Below are 20,039 nucleotides of genomic sequence, written 5' to 3' on the forward strand. Positions count from 1 at the left end.
GGAAGGAAAACCTCAAATAATGAACTCAGGCTCGAAAAGGAAGATGGAAAATACAATTTTCAAATGTGTGATTTGTTTTACAAATTGAAAAGACATTTGTGTTTTTCAAAAGGAAATACTTCAAATCCGCTTCTGTTCAAACTGTGGGGTCCAGTTCTTAAGTAGAAGAGTTCTGCAAAACTCCCCATAACCTGTATAAGTTATGCTTAAAAATTGTGACATTTGCCTCCAATTTGAAGTACACAATGGGAGAAAACTCACTGAGAATAAATAGAATATTTCTAAAACCATCAAACTAGGGGATGCAGTTTGGCCCTGAATTAACTGTTGAATTTAAGAATCTACAGAAAACATGTAAATTCCATGCATTTAAGAGAGATGTGTCAAAGTCAAAGGGCTACCTGCAGGAGGGTTTACCAGAGGAGCAGCAGGCAGTGAGTCAGTTTATTTGCAGAGCTGGACAATTTTGGCTCCTAGTCCTGAGTCCCATCACTATCAAACGTATTTTGTCTCATCCTTAAGTCTTTCAACAAAGAGTTGAACTGCTTCAAGCATTGATCTGAAGCCTGAGGGAGTTCTACTGTCATATAAATAATAATAATAATTAAAAAAATCCATACTAATTGCCATTTAACTTCCCTCTTATTATTAGAAACCAACAAAACCCTACCATTCTGCCCTAAATCCTGCATAAACAGTTGAGTGCAGCCTTGAAACATAAACATCCACTGACAGTTGAAGCAGATTTCATTAGCCATTTCCTATATGATAAATATCCTGGTGTTATTAATGTCCTGCTAAGTAAACATTAGCAGTGTTAAAGTGAATACTAAAAAAAAAAAAAAATAAATCATTAGACACTACTATATTAACATGAGTAGCAATACAGTTCATTTATCATAATCAAATACTTTTCTGTGGTCAAAATCATCGTGAGATGAAAACAAATGTATAACATATGCCATTTTTTTCCTCACTTTAACCTGTTCTCACATTAGTGTGTCATCCCTGAGTATTTTTGATAGTCAGAATAGAAAGTGAAGACATGAATTCTCTTTTTCATTAGTTGTTTGACTAAGTACAATCATGCAATAGACTATAAGTACTCACTGCTTTGAGTACTATACAGTTTATATAAGGCAGGGAAACAGTATTGGGAAATCCCAGAAAATGAATTAATGACTAAAAAAAAAAAATCTTAATGATCTGTACCTTGTGTACTGCTATATGAAATTCTACCATATTAAGCCTCCCTAAGCCCTTGAAGTCAGACTAGCCTCACTTCAACATATGTCTCCTGTCTGCAAAGGTTTTCCTAGAAAGCCCTTTATTATTTTGTTTCCATTATTTACATGATAGAGTATATCCAGAGAAGGACAATGAAGCTGGGGAAGGGTTTGGAGCACAAGTTTTATGAGGAGCAGCTGACTGAGCTAGGCTTGTTTAGCTTGGAGAAAAAGAGGCTCAGGGGGGACCTCATTTCTCTCTACAGCTACCTGAAAGGATGTTGTGGGGAGGTGAGGGGGGGTCAGCCTCTTCTCCTAAGTAACAAGTGCCAGAACAAGAGGAAATGGGCTCAGGTTGCTCCATGGGAGGTTTGCATTGGATATTAGGAAAAATTTCTTCACTGAAAAGGCTGTCAAGGATTAGAACAGGCTACCCAGGCAAGTGATTGAGACACCGTCCCTGAAGGTGTTCAAGAACATGTCTGTAGATGTGGCACTTGGGGACATGGTTTAGTGGTGGACCTGGTAGTGCTGGGTTAATAGATGGATTCAAAGATCTTAGATGTATTTTCCAACCTTAATGATACTATAATCTCTGATTCTACATGATTTATCTGTCCCTAAATACTTCACAGAAAGAGAACTTACATTATGGGTTGATGGGGGTGAGTTACAAAACTTGTGACTCCATTGGTGAGGTGGATGGAGCACTACTGGGAGTACAGAGAGGTATGAGCAGTGAGTAATGCTGAGCTGCAACACTCTGCAGGTCCCCAGGCCTCTATCTGGCCTCTACTCTTTCCCCAGTCCCCACAGGACTGGTATGTTTTTGCTACATCCCAGGGATCTGTGAGGATAAATCCACTCTAAGTCTCTCAAATGCTATGCAGGTATGTGACAACAAAACATTGTACATACTGCTAAGTCCTCAGAGCACTCCTTTAACCTTCTTTCAGTTTACTGTGGTGAATATGTCTCATATTCATTAGGCTCCACCTGATATGTATGTTGTTTAGCTTTGTTATTTTAAAATATACAATATATTCAGAGCTTTTAGGTATTCAGATCTAATTTAGATTAGCTCTGAATATCAGAATCTAGAGAGATTCAGGCAGTCCTGAGCAGCTCTGGCAATATGACAGAAAAAGGCAAGAGATTTTCAGGACCTTTGCTGCACAGGCTTCCAGCAAAATGCCACTGAAAAAAATCAAAATTACTTCTCAGCATTTCAACCCCATTGAGCAACACCAAAATGAGTTATCTGAAAGGGGAACCTCATCTGGAAACTGCAGTTGGCAGAAGAAACTGCCTCAGTTTCTATAGATGCATTTGCCTGATCTATGAAACAGTTCCACATCCAGCCCTCATTTCCAGTAAAAGTTCAGTCTAACTCTATGAAAAGAACAGAAATTTCACTCCTTACATTGACAGGAGATAACTGGGAGATAACTCTCCCCACTTTGTACTTTCACCTTCCTGATAGAAACCAAACGTTTGTTCTGTGACTAAAGCATAATGAAATAGCCATTCACTGGATAGCGTTTGCCAGGGCTGACCAGATGTTTGCCTTCTGTAAAACAAAAATAAATATTGATAGGCCTAATCCTAAAAATCACAGCTGCAATAAAAAATAAACAGTAAGACTCTATTGTTAATGAGTTATGGAAGATCAAGCACATTTATACAACTCAGATATACCCCACTTCCCTGTACACCTTCTTTCTGGCTATTGCTAGAATCTTTGTTTTCAATTTTCCTTTAAATTGTTTGCTATAAAACACAGTTAGAAGCAATGAAATATCCGGTGAACAAAATGCATTTAAATTATATTAATTTACACGTAAATCTAGCAAAAGCTCTGCCTTTCCTTGTCCTAGTCTTGCTCTTCCATTTGTACCTGTTAATTTAATAGCCAGAATCATCTATCAAGGTGAATTACAAGGAAGGACCAGCAAGATGCCTCACATTGCACCTTCTGCATCTGCAGGTGTTGTGGGGTGTGTTCCCTGGCTTAACTGGACCAGGTTGGTGTAGCTGCAGTGGAAAACTAGGAGGCTGCAGAAAGATGTGCTGTGATATTAGCTGTAGAAACCTACACCTTTAGGAGCACAGAAGGGTGACATGGAGAGTTATGACATGTATGCAGCAAATGCAGACTCAGTATGAAGATGCTGCCTTTCCTGAGAAGCCAGAAGTGCTGAATTGCACTGGTTTGCCTCTGTGTTTCTCCATGAAGCTTCCTGATCCACCCAAGAGCATGCTCCCAGGCTGTGCTCCTCAGGAAGTTGTCAGCAAGGCCAGATGACTACAATGGAGGGGGTGTGGGAAGTTCTTGCATGACAGGCAGGAAGGGACTTTGCAAAAATAGGCAGCAAATTCCAGCCTGGTGTGTATTCCTGCATCCCTGGCCAAGGCGTGGACCTGCCGCTTCATGTAGAGGCAATATGTTGTTGGGACTGATTGGGTAATATCTTCGTGACAGACAATGCCTTCTTACCAACAGACTTTTATTTGGAGAGAAAAGCTATTTTGGCACAGTGACCTTGAAGGATTGCCAGGATCTGTGGGGAAATCTGCTCTTTGGCATCCTGTGAACACTCAGGTTGTGTGGTACAAATGACAGGATGGTGTCGTTAATCAAGGAACATTTCATAAGGATTAACCATTACAAGAAGTGACACAGATCAGGGGTCTCCCTTTTGATGCCTTCTCCACTAGTTCCTACTGGTCCAACAATACCCACCTCCTTCTCAAACTCAATTTGTTATTTTTACAAATTCAAACTCATGATTTATCATTGTTTGTGACAAGTGTTATGGTTTGCAGCCTCACCCTAACCCTCTTGTACCAGCACTGAAGTTAAATAATATCTGCATGTAGTTACATGCCTTCAGTATAAATTGCTTAAACTAAATGTGATTTACGCCATTTCAGAACCTGTCCATAAAGGATTTCTTGTTTTGATACTATTTAAGCAAAGTTGTAATAAATTAGCCTATGCTGGGAAAGGATTACTTTTCTCTTCACTGCAAGTTTCTGTTTTCTATGAAAATGTACTGAAAACACCTAGTAGTACAGGCTGCTTAAACAATGCAAATGAGCACATTTACCTTGCTAACAGAGTGTTTCTATTCTTAAATGGAAAAAAAAATTAATGAGAATACCATTTTTGAAAACCTGTGAGGTTTGACGCCTACCGACTTCTGTGGTTACTCTAAAAAAAAAAACCCAACAAAAGAGCAAAAATGTTCTTGCTTCACTCTTTTCCGCTCCTTATTTGTGTGCATGGGCCCCAGCTGACTGAGGCTGAGATAAAGTGTTATCACATGTCACTTCCATTACGTTCCTGGTACACGTAGAGTATCAGAACTTACAGAAACTAATTGGGCTGAACTCCAGGTAATTGCTCTGTTTTCCCGGCACTGCATCTGTTTCATAGTAACTACTTTTTACTTGTGGGAGGGACTTTGTTGAACCTGGGCCAAAACCAATCTGCTCTTCCTTCAGTGTGTACATACATCTTGGCTTTCGCATCATTCACGTAATCACCTGTTTGGGAATTCGTCCCAATCACATTCTTTGTTGTAGATGAGGCATACACCAATTTATCTGTTCTGCTGGCTTTGGATAAGTCATAAATTTTGGCAGCAGAAACCTTATATCTTCAACCTACATGGTCCAGCAATAATCCATGAACTAAAAATTTATTTAAGTCTAGCTTCTACTGATTAAAGATACTATTCAGCTATACATCACACTGAGCGCCGTTTTTAATATTACTGAGGTGTTTTGGTCATATACATGAAAGTAAGAGATTAAGTACAGGAGATGATGCTTTATTTCTTGGAGAAATATTCCCTTGACCTCCACTTCTCCTTGGCTTTCTTTTAATTTCTTCTTCAGGTTGCCTTAGATCTTGGTTCTTGTAACTGTGACTTCTTAGTGACAAGAGCAGGCTTTCCAATTCCTAACCAACCACATTACTGCTGGAAATCCTAACCTTTGGCAGTTATAGTTGGATCTGTGTCACATCTAACAGCCCTTACTAGACCAATTCCACTTTACTCAAGGTTAGCCTGCTGTGGGAACACCCTGATTGGGTCAGGATCAATTTAAACCCTAAGTATTGTCAGGAGCTTGCTGCTACCCACCTTAAATCCCATCCACAGATCAGACTGGTCAAGAGTCTCAGAACACTCAGACTTGTCATTTTAGCCCAGCAATTACTTAGTCCTGTCAAATCCAGGGAAAAACAAACCTCAGTTATACATACCTTCATGTCTTTCCACATAGCCACGTTAACATCAAAGCAGTGAGGAATATGATCAGTGCAGAAGAATAGCTTCTAGAATACCTTTTATCAATGTATTTAATAGTATTTTCTCAATAAGTGGAATAGTCCATGAGGTACAGTCACACAGGTGCTTTGATACCTTTTTCACCTAAGCAAATGCAGAATGGTAAGCACTCAAGTAGCTCTGTTGCTTCCACATGCATAACTACAGTGGTCTTGTTCATCTGCTCATAATGGTATATCCATGCACCACAACCACTGGTTTATGGGTCAGCTGTTAAGGGTAGAAGTACCAGTGAACATCTTCATTAAAAATACTCAAGTAAGAAAAACGGTCCCCCCCCCCCAAGTTATGTTAAATGAGAGTATATAGTTATGTTATCCAGGAGAAGTTTCATTAGCTTCTGGTAGTGAAAAAAGCCAATGTCCAGCACCTCTCAAAATTGTGCCTAACACACACTACTAATGATAAAGACAGTATTCATATCTGTCTCGAATTGTAAGTGAAGATATCAGGCACTCTGACTTACATTCATGCCTCAGAAGAGGTAAAAGATGGTTTCTGACTTCACAGGGAAAGTTTTTAGACCCAAATATTATTCCGGTTCAATATAAAACATGTACTCTTGTCAGCAGGAACATGACTGGTATAGTGAATCCATCTACTCCTTTCTTCTCCATGCTAATTAACTTATAAGATAGAAAAGTGAACTTCTCAAATACACAGTAGTTGGTTAGACTGTGTAAGCAAATATTGATCCATATATTTATTTTTCTCCCCGTTCCTCTGTTCCTGTGTTGAACTAAGTTTAGTCAAAGTAAATTAATGAAATTCATTTTTCAAAAGACTATCCTTTGTGTTAAGACAGATTTTTCAGTGTTCAGCAACCAGTTACAGAACAATCAGATTTTCAAATATGAAGTGTGGTACTAATGTTGGATATGACTGGAGATTTGGTGTTTTGAGAAGATTGCCTCTAGTGTAGGCTCAGATCAGTCTCCCTTCCCAGACACTGTCTGCTAAGGTTGCAATGAAAGAACTGTATGGGTGAGAGAACCAAAACTAAACAGAAAAGATGCCTTCAAATCACCTTTGTATGCTGCACCAGGGGAAGAGCCCTGCTCCAAGGCAATTTGATATGACCTGTCTTGAATTTATTCTACCTGTATGGAGCAAACACTGCAGAGACCACTCATATTTTCTTAGTTTCCAGGGTTTCCACACATAGGGAAGTGGTTCACTAATTTTCCATGATTAGCTTGTCAAAGAGTGGCCTGACACATGAATGGGTACAAGGGGCTAAGGCAGTCCTGATGTGAATCTTGGGACGAGCCCTCTTGCAAGATGAGATGCACAGAGAGAAGATGTTGGGTGATGAAGATCATGGATTGTACTTACAGCAGTTTGGGGGTAATGCAGCAGAGTCCTGAAGCTAAAAGGCTGAAACTGTGGGGCTGCTGAGAAAGTTTTCACTGAGGAACACTGACACGTAAGCAAGTACTGGTTCACACCTTTGTCTCAACAACACAAACACCACTTCCTCCTTCCCTGCCACAACTAAACTCTGAGAAGATGAGCTTGGGAGGTAGTTTTTGCTGTAGTGTGCTTTTTACTTGGGTTTGTATTTACTATCCACATCACCCACGGGCATACTGCAAAGATCCTGCCTCAGTACATAGCTCTGAAAATGTACAGCTTAAGTGGAAGGGATTTGTTTCATGTGAGGTACTCAGAGCAGACCATTCAGCACCACCTGCAGCCACAGTAAGGATAGTAAATGAGGCAGATGCTGTTCCTCTTTCAACATCCTGTGGACACCTCCTGCTCCCCTGTACCACCAGCAGCTGTCTGTGTGGTTGCAGAGCTCACCTTCATTCACACAGAATCACAGAATATGCCAACTTGGAAGGGACCCACAAGGATCATTGAGTCCAACCCTTAACCCTGCATGGGACCATGCCCAAGAATCACACCATGTGCCCGAGAGTATCATCCAAATGGCTTTTTTCAACTCTGTCAGGCTTGGTGCCTTTGGACGCTCTCTAACAGATGAATGTCTTTCTTATATTGTGGTGCCCAAAACTGCTACAATATTCAAGGTGAGGCTGCCCCAGGTCAGAGCAGAGCAGGACAATCCCCTCCCTCAACTGGTTGGTGATGCTTTGCCTGATGCCCCCCAGGACACGGTTGGCCCTCCTGGCTGCCAGGGCACTGCTGACTCATGTTCAACTTGCCTTTGACCAGGACCCCCAGGTCCCTTTCCATGGCACTGTTTTCCATCATCTCATTCCCCAGTCTGTACAAACATCCAGGATTGCCCCATTCCAGGTGCAGAATCCAGCACTTACCCTTGTTGAACTTCATATTATTGGTGATTGCCCAGTCCTCTAATTTGTGGAAGTCTCTCTGCAGGGTCTCCTTGCCTTTGAGGGAATCAACAGCTTCTCACAGCTTTGTGTCATCTGCAAACATGCTTAGTATCCCTTCCAGTCCTGCATCCAAGTAATTTATGAAGATGTTGATGAGCACAGGGCCCAAGATGGAGCCTTGTGGAACCCCACTAGTGACAGGTCACCAGTCTGGTGTTAGCCCATTCACTGTTACCCTCTGTGCTATTGACCCTTGTCCAGAAGGATCTTGCGAGAGACAGTATCGAAAGCTTTAGTGAAATCCAGAAATAATACATCAGCTGGCTTCCCTTGATCGCCTAGGTGGGTTACCTTGTCATAAAAGGAATCAGGTTTGATAAGCAGGACATTCCTCTCATGAAGCTGCACTGGCTGTGACCAACAACTGCATTGTCTTCCAGGAGTTTTTCTATACCTCCCAGAATAATCTTCTCCATAACTTTACCAGGCACTGAAGTGAGACTGACAGGCCTGTAGTTTCTGGGGTCTTCCTTCTTGCCCTTCTCAAAAACTGGAAAACGTTCCCCAGCTTCCATTCAGTTGGAACGTCTTTGGATTCCCAGGACTGCTCAAAAATCCTTGAGAGAGGTTCTGCAATGACATCAACAGCTCTTTGAGGATTCCCATCAGGCCTCATAGACAGAGGGTTTCACAATGGAGCTGGTTTGCTGGCAGGACTTGTGACCCCACAAGGGACCCTCACTGGAACAGCCAGTTCCTGAAGGACTGCTCCCCATGGAATTGATCCACACTGGAGCAGTTCATGAAGAATTGCAACCCATGGGAAGGAAAAATGTTGGACAAGTTTCTGGAGAATTGTCTCCTGTGGAGGGAGCCCATGCCGAAGCAGGAGAAGAGTATGAGAAGTTCTCCTGAGGAGGAAACAATGGAAGAGACAGTGATCAGAGCCCCTATTCCCCTTCCCCCTTTTCTGTGGAGGGATTGGGGGTTGGAGGGGAAGAGAAAGAGATTTGGAATTGAAGTTGAAATGAGGAAGAAGGACAGGGTAGGAGTAAATGTGTTTTAAGATTCTGGTTTATTTCTCATTATCCTACTCTGATTTGATTGGTAATAAATTAAACTAATTTCCCTGAATTAAGTCTGTTTTGCCCATGATGGTAACTGGTGAGTGATCTCTCCCTGCTCTTATCTTGACCCATAAGCCTTTCTCTCCCCTGTTCAGCTGTGGAGTGGAGTGACAGAGTGGCTCTGGGAGGCACCTGGTATCCAGTCAGGGTCAACCCACCACACTCTGGTGTCCAGTGGTAGGACATGTGGTAATAGTTCAAAACTGTGCCAGAAGAGTTTCTGGTTGGACATTAGGAAGCATTTCTATACCAAGAGAGTGGACAAACACTGCAACAGACTTCCTAGAGAGGTGGTTGATGCCCTGAGGCTGTCAGTGTTTAAAGAGACATTTGGACAACCCTCTTAACAACATGTTTTAACTCTTGGTCAGCCCTGAAGTGGTCAGGCAGGTGGACTAAATGATCACTGTAGGGCCCTTCAAAATGAAATAGTCTATTCTGACAGAGAGATATAATGTCCACTTCAAAAATTTTAGAAATAAAATAGCCTAAATGTGCAAGAAAGCAAATATATGTATTACAGAAATCTAGGAGACAAAGGTATTTATCTGTGAAGGAAATCTATGCTAAGACCTAGAAGGGAATTTACACTATTTCAATAATTTCTCTTTGTTACTTTCTAGCAACAGATCCTTGATATCATGCAATGACTACAGCTGAAATCAGAGAAGATGGCAAAAATAATTTTACTGCAAAAGACACTCAGAATCTAATCAGGATTGTATTTTTAGTTTTTAATGAAGATCCATTTCTGGTGGATTCATTTGGACTGTTTCCTGCCATTGAACTATCTCGTAAATCCCACTGATTTCCATTGACAATTAAAAAAAACCAACCACCAAAAATCAAAAATCAAAACAACTCAGCAACTGACCTGTTACCTCTAAAACCATCAGGGGAGACATACAACACATGACATCTCTAGACAATATTCTCTGTTGCTAAAGAATATCTGCTATGCAATCTTTGACACTTCCTTTTTTTTTTTTTTTTTTCTATATATATTTGCAACCTCTGCTCTGAGGAGACTTTGTGGAAATTTGCTCAGCTTGCAGGAAGAAAATGCATGAGCTGATAAAAACTAAAAATAACTCAGCAGAAGGCTGTCCAATAAGTTAGCTTTAGGTTGAGTCATGGAAAAGCCTATGAGTGTTGTCAGCATGCAAGTTATATGGCTTTCTATTTCATTTGGATATGCTTGTGATGTGTGTGAAACAATCTCTTGAAAAGCACTTGTTGAGTGTATCGATATTGCCATACATCTTTCAAGAAATTTGGGGACACTTCTGTTTCCTTTTGGGAATTAATAGTGCTGTATTTTGCAGGATCTGAAAAGGAAATACAACCAGAAAAACCTTATCAAACCTTTTTGAATTTCTTCCATCTCACAGTAAGGTACTTTGGGAATAAGGGTGAAGCAGTAAATATTCTAATTATCTAATAAAACATTTTACTCTCACTCATATGCCCTTTCTATGAAAGAAAGAGGACTAGAAAATAGAAGATAGATACCATATAGATAGTGCAAGATAAAACTATAGTAAGCAAAAATATCTGTAAAACTGTTCTCAGAAAGCAGTAATTTGTGCTTTGTTTCTAAATGGAAGGTTCTGCTGAGTGTGGTTCTAGGAGGGGCTGTTCTCTATCTTGGACTGTTGATATGTGTATCTTCTGTAATAAAATAATCTCCAGCCTCAGTGGCTAGAAGAGGGTACAGGTGTGATGGAAAACAAGAATAAAGATGAAAAGGATTTGCCAAAGTAAATATGATGCTATTTAAAACAGAGAAGTGCTGAGTTTTGCACTTTGAAGACATCCCTCAGGAACAGTCTACAGCATGCATCTAGGAATATATGCATACATTGAGGGGAATAACTAATCAGGCAGCAATTCTACAAAGAACAATATCTGAGCTAGACTGCATCCTCAGTTGCACTAGAGATGACAATACTCTGCTCTTCAGGGGAAAAAAAGAAAGAAAAGCTTTCTATTTCTCATCAGGATCTATAATAACTCTTCTATCTACTGAACTTTTAGATAAGCACAGAAGTGCTGTTTCCATCAAAACAGCATGCTCAGAAAGTGGTAGACTAATTGTCAAGTTTTCAGAGGAAAGCTGTGAAAAAATTAATTGTTTACAGCCTAAGACCTAGAAAACATGAACTTGCAAAAGAAGTTTGAGGCAGTTGGGGCTTAAACCTTAAAGAAGAGAAAACTCGTGAAATTTAACTCTTCAGTTATGTAGAGGCTGCTAGGAGGAAAGGAGGAAAGAAATTATATTTTTCACGTCTGTGGAAGACAGGACAAGAAGTGATGGACTTAAATTCATAAAATTAAGCTGAACATTACGCACACTGAATGTTGGACGGTGTCATGGTCACAGGAGTGAGGGCTTGGAATGGATAAGTAGAAGAGGCTATAGTGATTTCTTCTCTGAAGATATCTTAACAAATGGCTGAGGAAAACCTATGCCTATGCTTTGGAGAAGGAGTGTGGAGAGGACACTTTGTAATGTAACTTCCTTTGTGGGAATCGGTTTCTCATGTTAAAGTAGTAAATCCTGGGACACCAAGCATTTCAGTTACAATTGACCATTCTTACTCCAAAGAGTTTGCAGCATTAAAAAAAGAAAATGAGGAGCCAATATGGGTTAAATAGGGCAAGGCTGTGCAACTCTTCAGTCATTTAGGGCAAATTGCAGTCAAGAGAGGTTAACTCTGGCTTTTTCTTGGAAGCTTTGTGGTAGATAATGGTTTTAAGGGGAAGTTGAAAGGGAAGAAATGAGAGGTCTGAAGAACCAATTTAAAATGATTATTCCACAAAGTCTACCAAGATAGAAATCCAAGGAAAGTCCCCATGTCTGAGCCTACAAAGTCAGCTTTTCACTGAATCCATGTATGTAAACAGTGTACTGACCTCACCACACTGTAATCTAGGATGAGCATCTATCACAGGCATGTTGAAGATGCGGTTTCCTGAAGAGCTGATCTGAATTACTGGTTTCTCACAACCAAAAGGGAGAGATTTTGTGGCCATCCATCTCTGGCCGGCATCCCAGCCTTGTGTTGGTTCTGACATTCAGTGCTGTCTCTAAGGGCTGACACAGCAGAAAGCTGCGAGGTTTTATGCTGTGATATTTTTCAGCAGACTATTGAATTAACAAGGTCATGGAGGGAGGTCTGGTTAGTGCCAGTTAGGAGCATGCAGCCAAGCTGGGAGAATGAGGCAGTTGCTTCAGGACCTCTTTCCGAATTAGTGAGTGATTAGGTTGGCTCAGCAAGTCTCATGAAAACCATGGCTTTGCTTCCATGTATAGAAGCTCTTAATCCAGCTTGTAAGAAAGCCAGAGGAATAATGCAAAAAAAAAAAAAAAAAAAAAGAAGGAAAATCACTAAGAAAGCTTAAGTTGTTAGAAAATAATAATGCAAGGGGAAGAAGATTAAAAAAAAGATTGGGAACTAGCTGGACAGGAAGATGAAAATGTGTCCTTGATTTGAGGTTCTTTGTTGCACTCTCTTAACTGCATGGTCATGACTTGGCAGACGGTCAGGCTCCAGGAGGCATTGTACAAGCCCCTGATAGGAGGGGTTTCCTCTGATGAGCTGGCCATTGTGACTTTACAAGAAATTGTACAGTACTTCCTCTCACCCATTAGAAACCACCATTTTCTGAATGAATTTTTTCCTCTTTTGTTTTTAACAGTTTAACCCTTAACCTTTCTGACTCACGTTTTCTATTCTAGTGCAGCAGGCAGCCCGAGGTGAAAATGGGGACAGCCTACACAAATGAGACTCCCCTGCCCGTGGTTTGACAGGGAAACCGAGTGTTGCATGGAGCAGTTTCTGCTGAAGAGCACTTTGCAGGTCTGGTAGTATGGTATGAGCAAAAAAAAAAAGCCTCTCTCTTGCAAGTCAAATAAGGAAAGTCAGGCAGCTATTGAATCTCTGGGTGATTCATCTGTACTCTCCAATTTGTACTAATTGCTAAACTCTGGAGGTGTGGTGTGGGCAACAAGGGTAAAATGGTATAATTGGGGAAATGACCCTTTCACAATTAGTGGAATGAAGTTATCTGAAGATGAGAAAGAGGACCAGGTAGTTAATGTAGTGGTCAGATATGTTAGGCTGAATTCAGTGGCGACATAAAAAAATATATAACATTACAGCACCTGCTGGGGGAAAAAGCCTTTCTGCCTAAGACAAACACAGAATATTGTGCAATACAGAAATGCATGTGCAATAAAAAGAGCTAAGTAGGGACAGAAAGGGGATGTTCAAAGGTGGTGTCCCCCTTGGGATCAGTATTGAGCACCTGAAATTAGTTTGGAAATTAAGGAGTCAAAGCCACAGCGTCTTAACAAGGGTCTACCTTGGGTTATGAAAGGCCTTTGAGTATTTCCTTGTGTAATCAGCATAAAAGTCATAGTATGTGAAGAGCACTGGCTTTTGCCGTCCCTCATACCTATGTCCAAAAGGGAATAAAAAGGAGATAGGGATAATTCTCATTCAACCATGTTAATGGATGGTGCTAAGAGTCCTGAGCAATGGCTGAAGAGATACCATCTTCCCAAGACCCTCTCAGGAGATACTGGGTCTGAGCAAGCTCTCTGGGGTCATGCTCCAAGTGATTTACTGCTAAAAGGATGAATCAATACATGACAGAGAGGCCAAAGGGATGTTTGACTTCCAAATCAGGTGATGGAATCAGTACCCTTTCTCCAAATATGGAAAATACTCTTTTTCTATAAATAAAGTGAGTTTTATCTAAATAATAAATTTTAAAAAGCCCTCATACATTTTCCATGTAAAGGTGGAAAAACCCCATAAAGTCTGTGACCTCTATCACTGTTGTCCTGTAAGACTGATAAAGCTCTGTAGTGATCTGGGTTCTTGGGTCGAAGAGATATTTGATAGGAAGGGAGAATCACTTACTAAAGATGTTGTGGGAAACAGGGCTAAGACCTTTAGGTGAACTGATGACTGAGTCCAGCTCAGGAGGCTGGTGGACAGATCTGGCAGGTTGCAGACAACTCTTTCTTCTAAAACATGCCCTTTTGCTCTGAGAAAGGGATTAGAGCTCTGAGTCCCTCTCTTTAAAATGTCACACAACAGCCACTATGAAAAGGCAGCATAAAATCTCTCCTGTAACACCAACAAAACTTTCAAAAGCAATTTGATATGTGATATACTGCTACTTTGGCTTGTCAGGCTGATATCACCTTGGTCCCTCTCAGTCCATCCATCTGATCTGACTTCTTGTCCCTCGTCTATGAGAAATGATTCATTCAGTGCCTCTGAAGTGCCCGTGTTGGGAGCTGCAGTCATGGGGCTCATAAAGGTTATTTCTGTTTAGATCACAATGTTACTGGTCTGGGTGGCTGCAGTCCCTTCAGAATGATGGGAAGAGGGGGGAGGAAGAGAAATATTTTAATAGATGGTGTGGAACATGTCAGTGTATTTCAAGTAAATCAAACACCTTCACACTTTTTTTAATTTCCTGTCTTAGATTTTTTTAGGTTACGTTTCTGATTTAATTTTACCTTTTGTTTTGTTTCTCTTCCCTATTTGGCTGCTGTCACTTGTCAGCAGGGCAGAGTGATGCTACATCTGTCTACCATCAAAATAAGGCCTAAAATTTCACCCTCTTCTAGATTATATTCTTCAAAGGAGGGAAAGATAGACTGCAAAAAGTAGAGACATTTCTATTAGCACATTAAGTCCTTCAGCTGCTACTGTGGTTTTAACTTTGAGCAGTGTTAAAACTACTTTAGACAGTGAAGTGTAGCTATCATTTATCAGAAGGAAAAAAAATCCTGAAAAAGAGAAAGAACCTTTTCACTCAGTTTAGCCTTTGACGTGTGTATTTGAATCATAGCTTGTCAAAGAGTGATGAACAAGGTACTCTCATGTCATTTTCTCCACACAGAGCATCTTTCCTCTATCAGTTTCAAAGCTCTTCACCAATTGTCCTTCAGTCAGCAAGTAAAGTACAGATGGTCAAGTTGTTCTTCATTACTAGTTCAAAGCTTCTGTAAAATCAAGTGGACCCAGGCCACCAGTGAATAAAAAATGACTGGAGAAGGAACAACAAAGGACAGTCAATCAGTAATTGTTAAATGCTAATATGATGTGCAGCATGATCTGGAACTGTGCCAAATTGCAGAGTCTCAAGTGATGTCTGGGAGATAGGAGTATGCTCCAAATTTTCTGATAGGCAGCACAGATAAGACTGCCTTGGTTTTGGCCCCCTATACACGACTATAAGTGATTGACTTTGGACCTGCAAACCCTCATGATGCACTGAAGAAAGGTGACACACATTCTTTGTTTCATGTTAAGAAAATGTTACATTAATTCACACACTGTGAACTGGAAAAAACCCCTTACATCCAAAATGACATTTACATGTCACAGGGCAAAGTGCTGTATATACAGTTGTGGCCACTCTGTGCTGCTTGGCCACACAATGACAGAATGTTCCTTGATCATCTTTTATAAACAGCCAGAGAAGTGCAGGGCAATACTATGCCTCCTTATAACTGTTTTGCACAACTCCATAGGTGCAGAAGAAAAGGTTTAAAAATCCGTTTACATATGAATGAGTATTGCCTTCTTGTAAGATGATCCCCTGTTGCCTTAAAGGACTTACATTGCCCCACTGTGCTAGAAGGAAAAGTACTTGGCCGTGTAATGATATTCCACTGGCCTTACTGAAGTTGCTCATGGTTAATAGGACTCCACGTGAGATGAGACTTCAATCCCTGTGATTCAGGTCAAGATTGAAATGACTAGAAATTAATGGAATACACTGCCTAGGTTTCTCCCAGTGGGAGAAAGAGAAAATACAGCTTCTTCCTTCCATCCAAGCAAGTAGCTGTTACACAGTAATAAAATGGACTCTGGTAAGACTAACGGACGTGGGACTGGATCCAGAAGGTTTCAGAACCAGATATTGGCTACACCTCCTTTGAGACAGTTTGCAGACAGTGAGAGGGTAAAGTTTCGTTGCAGTAAATTCAACGAGTCCCTGAAAAGGTGGGAGATACCCTAGTTTGCTTACAGTTGGCAAATACTCATCTGTAGTTCTGTGGTGCGCAGTCTAGAAATGCCTGGTTTGATGGAGGAGGACTCTGGCTGCCATGTCCAGCTCTGTTTAGCACAGGTATAAGCCAGGGAGTGCTTTGACCCGAGTAATGCAGGAGGGTTTTGAACCTTGTATGCTCCTGCCACTCCTTCTTCCTCTCCAGCTTCTCTGACTCCTGCTAAACCACAACCAAGGACAATTTTCATCCTACAGCAAGGCAGGTGCTTTGGGTGAACTGTGTCCAGCACTGCAGAACAGAAAAGGGAAGTCAGAAAGAACAGGAGACCAGTAATTTTGAAGCTTCAATGTACCACTGATTTGATGCAGGAACTAGGAGGAAACAGAAAGCAGAGAAGAAAGCAAGAAAGTTTCTCTTTTAAATTGGCTGCAATAAGATGGTGGATGTGCTGCTTTTACCAAGGGATATTATGCTACAGGCACAACACAAAACACTAAAAAACCAGGCTCTGAGGCATAAACCTCATCAAGTGAGGAAAACAAAAACAAATCCTTAATTGTGCAGTTTTGGGCAGGAAAATTGCAGTGCATTGATTTGGGTTTTTAAAGGTGATTTGTATGGATAACACTGGGCTGAGTCTTTTTTTTTTTTTTTTTTATGCTTTGTAACATTTTAAGTGTATTTAAATAATTTTATAAGTTTTACTCAAAGTTTATTATGTTAAACAGTGGGATTGTGAATTTCAGTTTCCTCCTAGCTTTGCTTGACTTTGTTTGGGATGTATTTGGTTTTCTGCATTATTTTCATTGTGTGTCATTACACAATATGCTGGCTATTTTAGAAAAGTCATATTATAAGGCTCGCTGCTGGCTGCTTATTAGCCACCATGTCACTTGTGCCAGCAAAACTTGTTTTGAGGGTCACACAATGATGTACCTCACTGGGATAATGATCCATAAAAAATAAAGTTAAGCATCTCCTATATTTCAGGTAATCACGTCCTCAGAGTATTACCACTTAACACCTTAATGAAAGAGCTGAGCTTTTTAAAAAAACTCCTTTCTCTCTAGGGTGTAAAAGACCATTTGCAGTAAGTAGCTGCTGAGTAACATTTAGTGTTTGACTGAATTTCCCTGTTTTCCTCCAAAATGCATGCTTTCCTTTTGCTCAAGGTTGTGTAGGATATTCTCTCATACACATATCTTACCAAACACATGAAGGAATAGTGCCTATGAATCCTCCAGCTACGAGTCTGTGAGCCCAGACCATAAAACATCCTTCTCAGAACACAAGGCGTTAAGCTCTGGCCATAACTAATACGAGACGTAGGATGGTTGTGTGTTGAGGGTACAAACCAGATTCAGTTCCCTCCTCTCTTATGGTCTCTGAGTGAAGTTATCAACTGCCAAAAAAAGGGCAAATCTATTCCCTCTTTTCTTAACTCCCCTTTCTGCACCCAGGGCATTTCTCCTCTTTACATCCTTTGGAGCTCAGCTGACATTTGGTTGAGATAGTTCAATTCACACAGAAAAATATTCACATTTTGTCCCTGTTAGTTCTCTGCTGGGCTCGTGAGATGCATTTGTTCAGGAAAGGGTCTGATGATCATCAGATCTGGCAAAGGAGAGGGAGAAGGTTTTGGGAGAGAGAAGAGTAAGATCTATAACATTCAGTTTCACTCTCTCTATTTGAATGGGACTCACTTCTCCTTCGGTGCATGAATAAAATGTGGAATAGCCTTTCTTTTCTTCCTCATAGGGTGGTTGTGTAACAGCATTGAAGAATGCCAGACTACAGCAGTGAGGGGAAAATGGATGGAAGGTTTTGCCTTAAGTCTGTCCTTTGTTAACTATTAATAGAAATTTTATTATATCCTTTGGAGTTTTTCAATGCTCTTTGCATAATGTTTGCCTTGGGACATTTCTTTTCTTTTAAGAAATGCAAAATTAGTTACTGTATGGTTGCCTAAAGTTAAAAAATCCAAAAAGCTCTGAGGCATTAGTATGCACCATCCCATACATATTTCAGATAGATGAATTCACCCTTTTGCTGTCTGGCAGAAAAGAAACACGCAGAAAACTGCAACCACTGATCATGTTACTTGAATCTATGTACCAAAGTTTAACATCCTTTTCAATTACCTTTAACTTGTAGTGTTGAAATTATTTTTCCAATATGCTCTCTATTTCTGTGTGTTTTGAATAAAAATATCTCCTCCTTGGTTCCAGATTGATACCATTTGACTGTGAGGCTTTCAATCAATTCTTTGAAGGCTGCTGTTGGTTGCAGGCTGACAGATAATTGAAAAGCAACCAGACTAACAAAGTTACACAGTGACAAGCAGAGATCATCTGCAGTCCCTGCAGGAACTGATAGAGCTTGTCCATGTTAAATAAGGCTGCAAAACTTCCCCAAAAAACAAAGCTTGCACTGAGCACATCAGGCAAGATACTGGCTGTGGAGTGTTTAAAATGCTAAGTAGTGAACCTCAGACTATAATTCATCTGCGTTCTCAGCTGGGATCTGATGACTAAAGCTGTACTAATGGTTGCAACATGCATTTGGAAGGATGAAATAGACTTGAAAGACCAAATTTTTTAGTTGGTTGCACTAAGCTGTTCAGTGCAGTGAGGCTGGAGTCGCATAAGCACTGCCTGTCCCTTCAATCCGAAAGGGAATGATGTGTGCAGTCACCAGAGCTGGGTGAGCTGCTGTGTCGGAGCCCACCATGCCCTGGACAGCTTGTGGGTTGCTGGTCACTCGACTGGGCTGCAGCTGCACAAAGTTTTTAAGTTGAACAGAGGGTGCCATAGTCCAGGACTGGGTATCTGATGAGATGAACTCTTTGGGGGAATTTTGCAGCAGGCACTTGAGTCCTCATTTGGAAAGCACTGACAGGTTTTGACATCAGGAGTCCTTCTCTTCACAGGCCATGAAAAAAAACCCCACACCTGAGTCTTGCCAGAACTGTTTCCTTGACACAAGAAGAAAAAGGTATGCTTTGAAACATCTTCCAGAGTGCAGTACCTGTTATCTCAGACTTATTGAATAGATAGCTGGTAAAATCCTATGAAACTAAGCTTTGTTTCATGGCTGGTTAGTTGAGCATGGACTTCAGCAGAACTGAAATAATAGAAAAACAGTAAATCAGATGAGAAACAAACCCTATGGCTCAGAGCTGCCCTGTACTATTCCCACAGAGGCAATAGGTCAATCTGTCATTTAAGATGCCTTGTTACCACAACATCTGAGCTCCTCACAGGGTGCCTGGAAAGTAAGGAAATCCTACTGGTCCCTGATACTGATGAGGAACTGATATCTTGGCTTCTAATGATGCAGAGAAACACACTCTGAGATTCTCACACCTGTCCCCTAGCCTGGTTTGTTTAGGCTGATTAAATATGTTCTTCCTCCATGTAGGAAATGGGGGTTGCAAGCTTTTCCTTCCTCACAGTCTTTCAGTCTGTCACTGAAGACAGTGAACCCAAGGCAGTGAAGTCAGAGTGGAGATGAAATGAACACAAAGGAGTAAGGCTGAAGATGCCTGTGAAGTCGACAGTAATATTACAGCTTTGGGGTCCTGTCACTAATACATGTGATTGGCAAACACATTACAGAGGTCTCAGAGTTTTTCCCTTAGTTTTTTTTTTTTTGTGTTTTTTTGTTTGTTTGTTTGTTTGTTTTTTAATGTATGTGTTTTTTTGTTTGTTTGGGGTTTTTTGTTTTGTCTTGGTTTGGTTTTTGTTTTGTTTTGTTTTGTTTTGAGTTTTTGGTTGGGTTTTGTTTTTTTTTTTTTTTTTTTTACCTTCATCATTTCCAGCATTGGAGTGCTTAGTTCTCAGTGCTCAGGTTACAGAAGCTACAGTGTGTGTTTGTGGAGCAGAGTGAAGGTACAATTAAGTCCTTGTTGTCCATTTCTAGTGTTCATGTGGCGCAACATCTTCCTGCATGGAGCTCCCTGTCTTAGCTCTGCAGCACAG

Source organism: Myiozetetes cayanensis, unplaced genomic scaffold (genome assembly GCF_022539395.1).
Source record: "Myiozetetes cayanensis isolate MyiCay16 unplaced genomic scaffold, myiCay2020 scf1, whole genome shotgun sequence".
Lineage (NCBI taxonomy): Eukaryota > Metazoa > Chordata > Aves > Passeriformes > Tyrannidae > Myiozetetes > Myiozetetes cayanensis.